The sequence below is a fragment of the Bufo gargarizans genome, chromosome 3 (assembly GCF_014858855.1).
Source record: "Bufo gargarizans isolate SCDJY-AF-19 chromosome 3, ASM1485885v1, whole genome shotgun sequence".
Taxonomy (NCBI): Eukaryota; Metazoa; Chordata; class Amphibia; order Anura; family Bufonidae; genus Bufo; species Bufo gargarizans.
Genome location: NC_058082.1, coordinates 218,787,682 through 218,796,941, shown reverse-complemented (window position 1 = coordinate 218,796,941; position 9,260 = coordinate 218,787,682).

Below are 9,260 nucleotides of genomic sequence, written 5' to 3'. Positions count from 1 at the left end.
CACTGGACATGCCTTATTGAGGATTGCACACAGATCCATTCATTTCTACGGCTCTGTTAAAAAAAAAAAAACGCACATGGATGTCATCCGTGTGCTGTTCACATCTGTATGTGCCGCAAATTATAGAACATGTCCTATTTCTGTACATTTTGCAGATAAGAATGGTCACTTTATTAATGGGGCTGAGAAATGCGTGGATTACAAACGGAAGGTATCTATTTAGCAGATCTGCAGTTTGCCGACTGCAAAACGGATACAGTTCTATGCTCGAGGCCTAAGCCTATGCAATAGCTTTTCTTTTGACTGGCAAAAAGGAAAACACAGACATGGCTGTGTGCATCAAGCCTATGCAATAGCTTTCCTCTGGACTATACAAAAGGAAAATATACAATGGAAATATAAAATATTTTTAACCAGTTCAAGACCAGGACATTTTCTGACGTTCATAATTAACACAATTTTTTTTAAAGTACATAAAGCTTCAAAAGCAAGGTTTTATTTATTTATTATTAATACCACAAAGTGTAAGGGCTGTTTCACACGAGCGGATGCCGTGCGTGACATCCGCTGGGTGAATGACAGCCAAGACCCGATGCAGACTGCAGAGGCACGGAGCAGTAACATGACTGATAATGCTCCGTGCCTCTCTGTGACCTCTTTACTACGAAATCACAGTGACAACTTTATCTCACTGTGATTTCGTAGTAAAGAGATCACAGAGAAGCACGGAGCATTATCAGTCATGTTACTGCTCCGTGTCTCTGCTGTCCGCATCGGGTTTTGGCTGTCATTCACGGAGCGGATGTCACGCACGGCATCTGCTCGTGTGAAACAGCCCTAACTAAAATAATTTTTTTAATTGCCCCCCCCCCCCCTTCCGTTATGGTTGTTTTGATTGATGCAGACACTTGGGGCGGGGATAAAAGCTGTGTTGTGGATGGTGGCTTTTTTCACTTATTGTCATACAAGAGCTTTGGAGGCGGCTGGTGGTCTGCAAGTGGTTAATCTGACATACATGGGATCAGATGGGTTCCAGATGATCAAATATTCTGGATTGTCAATTTTGCTATATGGCATGGGACTGCTGCAGCCAATGACTGTCCTCAGCAGTCTACCACGTGCATACACCTGCACGTCACCACTGCAGTTTGTATACAAGCAGAGGCTGGAGGACCAGATCGGTGGCACAGAGAATGGTGCTGGAGGGAAAAAAAGTAATTTTAGAAAAGGGTGACTTGTCTGAGAATTTTAATTATCCATTAAAAACTATGTACACCATTGAAGTCATTTTTTTAATAACTAATTTATATGTATTTCGGGGTAATAAAATTTTTGTACCATTTGGTTTCTACATTTCACAGTATATACAGTAGCAGCTGCAGAAGACTGTTCTGTGATAAATCAATTAGACTGGCTGTCCAATAGCTTGTTCTCCAGCATCCCTCTGACCTCATCTAAGCTGATTTCTGCCCAAATCAAGGTAAAATCTGGATTTGGGCATAAGTGATTTTAAAAGAGTTCAGCAAAGGTCATAGCTGTGCAAGGTTAAGGGTACTTCCACACTAGCGTTTTTCTTTTCCGGCACTGAGTTCCGTCCTAGGGGCTCAATACCGGAAAAGGACTGATCAGGCATATCCCCATGCATTCTGAATGGAGAGCAATCCGTTCAGGATGCATCAGGATGTCTTCAGTTCAGTCTTTTTGACTGATCAGGACAAAGATAATACTGCAGCATTCTACGGTTTTATTTCCGGCCCAAAAAACTAAACACTTGCCTGAATGAATCAAAATATCGGAATGCCGGATCCATCCTTCTGGTCTGCGCATGCGCAGACCGGTAAAAATGTGAGAAAAATAGAAACGGATCAATTTGTCCGTATGACAAACGGACAGACGGATCAGTTCTTGTAATGCATTTGTGAGACGGATCCGCATCCGGATCCGTCTACAAATGCTGTCCGGTTGCATGCAGATTGCCGGATCCGGCAGGCAGTTCCGGTGACGGAATGCTTGCTGGATCACTCTGCCGCGAGTGTGAAAGTACCCTAAAAGAAGGCTTTTTAAGGAAAATAATACATTAATCTAGGAAAATAAAACTGAAGAGACCTTAGAGTTAAAAAAATAAAAATTCCCATTAATTGGGAAACGAACACCTGGTGCCCTCCCTTTTCATTTTTGTGCTGCAGATCTGTCAATTCCCAGGCTCCTTTTCTTCCAAGATGGATACACACCGCATAGGTAGTCCAAGACAGTCCTGCTGCCCTCAGACTGGCTAGCACTGCTCACACCAGGGCAGGGCTGGACATGCAAGAAGTGTCTTGGACTACCAAATGCACAGAATGCAGCATGCAGCCATCGTGAAGAGGCGCCCAGGGATATACAGTGTAAGTGATGTGCTCCCTAGCTAATGTGATTTTATTTTATTGAATTAAATTAGAGGGTTGCTTTAGTAATTACGGTATCCGGAAAACATGGAGGACACGGTAGCCAAATAGATCTTGAAGGGTTTCGAAGGAAAGAGTCTCAGTAAATAAAAAAAATCTTGTCAAATTATAGGAAAATTCTTAATGGAATAAGGAGAGGACAATCTGGAAAAGTACATGTATACAAGTATACAAGGAGTAAATGTTTTGAGACCTGAATATGTTACTGCACGACCAGTGATGGCTAAGGCTACTTTCACACTGGATGCCGCAGGGTTCAGCAAAAACGCTTCAATTACTGGTAATACAACCATCTGCATCCGTTATGAATGGATCCGGTTGTATTATCTTTAATATGACCAAGATGGATCCATCATGAACTCCATGGGGGACAGATCCGTTTTCTACTATGCCAGATTGTATCTGAGAAAACTGATCCGTCCCCATTGAGTGTGTGTGCACTCCGCCCCCTTAACAGTAGGGTGGCCACTGGCTTCACGCTAGTAAGCCAGACCTCACCGACCACGCCCCAAACCACGCCTCCAAACCACATTAAGCCATGCCCCACATCAGTGAAGCCACACACCCACCACCGGCCAGAAAAACACGGGGGAAGAACTTTGTGAATGGAAGGTGAGCGGGGGCAGCCGGGGTGCTTCTCTCCCCCTCAGTCATCCACAGGGAGCCACATCTGCGGCTCTAGTGACTGACTGGGGGTGAGAGAAGCTTTGGTCAGTAGTTGCTGCAGCTCACGCTCAGACAGCACAATGCTGCTATCTGAGCGTGAGCTACTGAAAAGGTAGACATCCCCGTGTCCCCTAAAACCAGATGTCTGTCCACCCTACTTAACAGTGACCTCCGCAGTGCCCGCCCCTTTAACAGTGACCTCCACAGCGCCCACCCCTTTAACAGTGACCTCCACAGCGCCTTGCCGCTTTAATGCTAGGGCTACACGACGACACGTGCCGCGTGACAATTTTTATAATGTAGGCTATGGTGTTGCACTGCTACATGGGACATGCTGCGACTGCGACACAACAGTTGCAAAAAATCCATCCAAGATGGATTTTTCTGCGACTATTGCGTCACAGTCGCAGCATGTCACAGTGCAACACCATAGTCTAATCATTATAAAAATTGTCGCGCGACACATGTAGCAGTGTAGTTGTGCACTATGTGTCCTGCAACTTATGTCGTCATGTAGCCCTAGCCTAAAGCAGTGAAGAAAAATGGCTGGGTTGTTATGGAAACCTGGAGTAAAACTGTGTATGTGGAGACTAAGGGCCTGTGAGCTTCTATTGGCTGATAAGGGACATGTGACCGTGTGTATGACAGTTGGGATATGAAGAGAAAGACTTGCAGGCAAGTTATTTTTTGGGAATATCTCAGGAACGGTACATGCTAGAGAGCTATGACCCCCACAAGATTTCTTTCCAGGTAGCAAGGGATGTGTATACCAAGTTTCGTTGAAATCGATGGTTGAGTTTTTGAGTGATCGCGGAACATACATACAAACACACACACACATATATCTGTCCTTCTTAATATATACACTACACATTAAGCCTGTTACAATAACGGGATCTAGAACAGTAGTGCATAAACATTAGTAGGAACAGTCTATATTAAATGGCAAGGGAACTTGACCACACTGACTGCTGGCACTGACTGGTGGCTGTGGCCGAGACGGGTGCCTGTGGCTGGTGGCCGAGACTGGTGCCTGTGGCTGGTGGCTGAGACTGGTGCCTGTGGCTGGTGGCTGAGACTGGTGCCTGTGGCTGGTGGCTGAGACTGGTGGCACTGACTGGTGGCCGAGACTGGTGACTGTTTTTTGTGATGTATGGTGATAGAAAATAGCTTTTTTGGCACATTTTTTTTATTTTATTTTTTTACAGCATGGAAGGAGTTAAACGGCCAACATCGGCCATTTCAAGCAGAGTGTAAGCTGGACATTACAGCTAACACTCTGCCCGCTGCCTGAAAGGGTGAAGAGGGGGGGGGGGAGGTGACAGCAGAGCAGCGGCCCGATTCTTAGCCCCTCCATACAGCGGTCCCCAAGGACCATGGCATGGAAGGGGTTAAACGACCGACATTGGTGCCAGCAGCAAGCAGAGTGTTAGCAGAACATTACAGCTAACACTCTGCCCGCTGCTGATCTGCCATCCGGAAAGGGGTGCTGCACAGTCAGGCTGCAGGAAAACGTGTGTGTAGCGCTGTGTCCTGATTCGACGCCGTGCTGCGCATGCCCAGTGCAAAACTGGTGACACACACACGGACACAGCGCACTCACACAGGGATTTTATTATATTAGATAGATCTATGAAGGTAGCTGTAATTTTGAACTGTATTTCATATACCTTTATTGCTCCTATCTTCCATTCAGGGCTGTGGTCACATGACCATGTCCATGCAGCTATCTCATTTCCTGTGAGGTTATGGCCATACAGGGGCAGTGATAGGGCAGTGTCTATGTCAGTCATTAGCTGGGTGGGAGGAGCTACAAACTAGCTGGGCGTTATAAGGGACAGTGATAGGGATTTCCCATTGGACAACTTTGATAAATGAGGCCCAAATTGTTCACCATAGAATTTGGGGATTGCTGTAGTTATGTAGTATAGACAGAACTAACTTAGAAAAAAAAAAGCTATAATATAGCCAGGCTTCCTGCACTGCTAAAGCTTAAACAAAAATAGGGTATACATGAGTGTTATGTATGTTCACTCCTCCAGATACACGTGATATAGTGGCCAGTAATAGTGTTATTCCTCATGTACATACACTGTATTATTGATAAACTCAAAGTTTGTTGAAAACTGGATTACTTACCTATAATTTCCTTTTCATGAATTCACGACGGCATTACCATGAAACCCCGCCTCCAGGTAGGTACAGGAAGAATAAATTTGACCCTCCTCCAGCCACTCTCAGTGTCTTTCTGAACAGAGACCCTAGAAAGTCTTTATCATTCAAACCCATGCATACAACTTACATATACAAATATTATTATTTTTTTTGGGGGGGGATATCCCATGCCGTCGTGGAGGATTCATGAAAAGGAAATTACCGGTAAGTAATCCAGTTTTTCCTCCACGACAGCATTGCCATGAGATAACCAGAACTTAGGGTGGGACAAATAGATTGCAGAACCTTTCTGCCAAAGGCCAGGTCCTTTGAACTCTGGGGAGATTGAGGGCTCTTCCATGGGTTCCCACAGAGCTAAACCTAAATTTATGTCAGACTGGGAATCAGAGCTGGGCTCCACCTTCTCGGTGGACCAATGGTCTCGATCTCTTATCTTTGCGCACAAATTATCTGTGTCCTGTAATCTACAGGAGCTTAACTATAAAATTCTCACCAGATGGTATAGGACCCCAGTTCGATTACACCAGTTTTACCCCTCGGTAACAGATGTTTGCCGGAGGCGTCTCGCAGCATCGGGCACAATGACACACATCTGGTGGGATTGCCCTGGAGTGGCTCCTCTGTGGCGAGATGTTTTTGCTCTATACAACCATCTATACAAAACTGCTATTCTACCTGATCCTTCTCTAGCTCTCCTATCCATACTCCCAGGTCGGATCTCTCAGGTTAAGAAAGGTGCTCTACGGCTATTCATTTTAGCAATGAGACAGATAATTCCCCGTCAATGGCGATCAACCGAGAGTCTTTTAAGAATAACCTGGTCTAATTCTGGAGGACCTGGGACCCATGGAACCAATTCCGCACCGCCACTTCCTTCTCAGGGTGGTTGACAACTGGCACCATTCCCGTTAGTAGCTCTTAAGACACTGATTCTGATATACTAAGTCCATTCCTTTACCCTTTCCCTCCCCTACCTCATGTACATGTTATGTCTTTGTCTGTCTTTGTATCGTCTTGTTCTACCCCCCTGTCAGTGTAAATGTTTGGCCAATTAATTGAGAATATACAACCAGGACTGGCTACATCAGCCTATTTCCGTTGTGTCATATCTGATTTGGGTTACTGTATATTTTAGTACCTTAAAGGCCTATCTATAGCCGATAATTGGACCTTATTTATACTTATACTTATGTACTTGATATGCTTTGTTGTATCATATACTTTTATGCCTTAATAAAACAAACAAAGATAGAACGGCAAATGCCAAGTCCTGCCTAGTATTGAGGTCTACCCGGTAATGTTTAACCCGTAGAGGACCAGCGCACAAAAAGTGCACAACCAAGCAATCAAAAAAGCATATGACCCCCAAAATAGTACCAATCAAACTGTCACCTCATCCCGTAAAAAATGAGCCCCTACATAAAACAAATCAGGCAAAAAAAAAATCAAAACTTTTTTTGGTTTTAAAAATGCATTTATTGTGTAAAACTTAAATAAATTAAAAAAAGTATACAGTTAGGTATTGCCGCATCCGTAACAACCTGGTGTATAAAAATATCACATAATCTAACCCCTCAGATGAACACCGTAAAAAAAAAAAAAAATAATCCTTTACCCTTTCCCTCCCCTACCTCATGTACATGTTATGTCTTTGTCTGTCTTTGTATCGGTATATCGGCCGGTCCTGTGGATGACGTAAGGGACTTGCAGGGCGGGCCAAGGGAGAGGCTGGGGAGGAGTAACGTAAAAAGAAGGCAGAGTAGCCTGGGGACCTACACACAGAACGCCGCCCCTGGGCACTTGCGAGCCCTCATTTGCATATGGATTAAAGTGCGTTTCTCCTGCTGGTGAAACTCAGAAGAAAATTACAAAAGTACCATTTGAATCATGGATAGGTGTGCTAGAGAGCCATGTAAGTGGTGTACAATGTCATATTTTGGTGACAGTCTCCCTTTAACCCTTGCTTTGTTAGCGGAATTTTTTTAATTAAAATTAGGGATGAGCGAATCGACTTCAGATGAAACATCCGAAGTCGATTTGCATAAAACTTAGTTCTAATACTGTACAGAGCAGGAGCTACGTACAGTATTAGAATGTACTGGCTCCGATGAGCCGAAGTTATCGCTTTACGAAGTCTCGCGAGACCGTGCAATAATTTTATAAATTCATTTTTACTGTAAAAAAACATTTCCCGAACTCGGGTTCGGTTCCAAGTGGAAATTTCATCTACATTTTCCTTTAATTCTTGTGGAACACCTAAAGGTTTAACAAAAGTTTGTAAAATCAGTTTTGAATACCTTAAGGGGTGTAGTTTCTAAAGTGGGGCCATTTATGGGTGGTTTCTATTTTATATAAGCCCACAAAGAAGAAAATTTAATTTACAAAATGATCCAAACATGAATTACCGTAGACATATGGGAAATGTAAAGTAATAACTATTTTAGGAGGTCTCACTATCTGTTTTAAAAACAGAAATAGAAATTTAGAAAATTGCCAATTTTTAAAAATTCTTGGTAAATTTGTTATTTTTTTATAAATAAAAATGAAAAATGCCGACTCAAATTTACCACTGTACAATAGTGCTACAATATGTGACGAGAAAACAATCTCAGAATGGCTTGGATAAGTAAAAGTTTTAAAGTTATCACCACATAAAATGACGCATGTTAGATTTGCAAAAAATGGCCTGGTCCTGAAGGTGAAGAATGGCAGGGTCCTGAAGGGGTTAATGAACATATGAGGACTAGACCATGTTGCTGCTTTACATATTTGCTCAATTGAAGCATCTGCTCTTTCAGCCCAAGATATGTAAATGGGACGTGTCGACTGAGATTTAATAAATCTGGGAGGTACTTTGTGCAATACCTTGTAAGCTTCAGATATTGATGCTTTTATCCATCTGGCCATGGAACTTGTCACTTTAAGACCCCTTTTTTTCCCAAATACTGAATAAACAGAAAATCAGACTTACTAAATCTCTTAGTAAAAAATAAATAAAAAATCACTGAAAAAACTAAGATAAAAACATCCTTCACGGTATGATATATAAATCTGCGGATGTTGAAGAAAATCACAGAAATAAGATAATAATGCACTTAGTAAAGTAGATGCAAGCACTATATATGGACAAGGTCCTCACTCTGATATGATAAAATCTGAGACACTTAGTCAATATATTTTATATAGTGCCAATTGGCCATCGTTTAAATGCCACGGGCTACCTGAGCATTGTTTCTGACCATGTCCATCCCTTCATGACCACCATGTACCCATCCTCTGATGGCTACTTCTAGCAGGATAATGCACCATATCACAAAGCTTGAATCATTTCAGATTGGTTTCTTGAACATGACAATGAGTTCACTGTACTAAAATGGCCCCAACAGTCACCAGATCTCAACCCAATAGAGCATCTTTGGGATGTGGTGGAACGGGAGCTTCGTGCCCTGGATGTGCATCCCTCAAATCTCCATCAACTGCAAGATGCTATCCTATCAATATGGGCCAACATTTCTAAAGAATGCCATCAGCACCTTGTTGAATCAATGCCACGTAGAATTAAGGCAGTTCTGAATGCAAAAGGGGGTCCAACACCGTATTAGTATGGTGTTCCTAATAATTCTTTAGGTGAGTGTATAATGCTTGCATCTACTTTACTAAGTGCATTATTATCTTATTTCTGTGATTTTCTTCAATAATATGGCCAGTGACATCCGCAGATTTGTATATCATACCGTGAAGTATGTTTTTATCTTTGTTTTTTCTGTGATTTTTTTGCCTATGTAGTATATGCTTGAGGGATTGGCACCTTCAGGTGTGAATGCGCACCTATTTTATCTTGGGAGTAGCATTCCTTTGTACTTTTGCCCTTCCTATCCAATAGAGCGCCTTGATTAGGTGGTAAATATAGGTGTGCTTGCTCCTCCTCCCATCGGTTGCTTGATGCACATGGAGGTGGCTAGGAGCAGCACACCA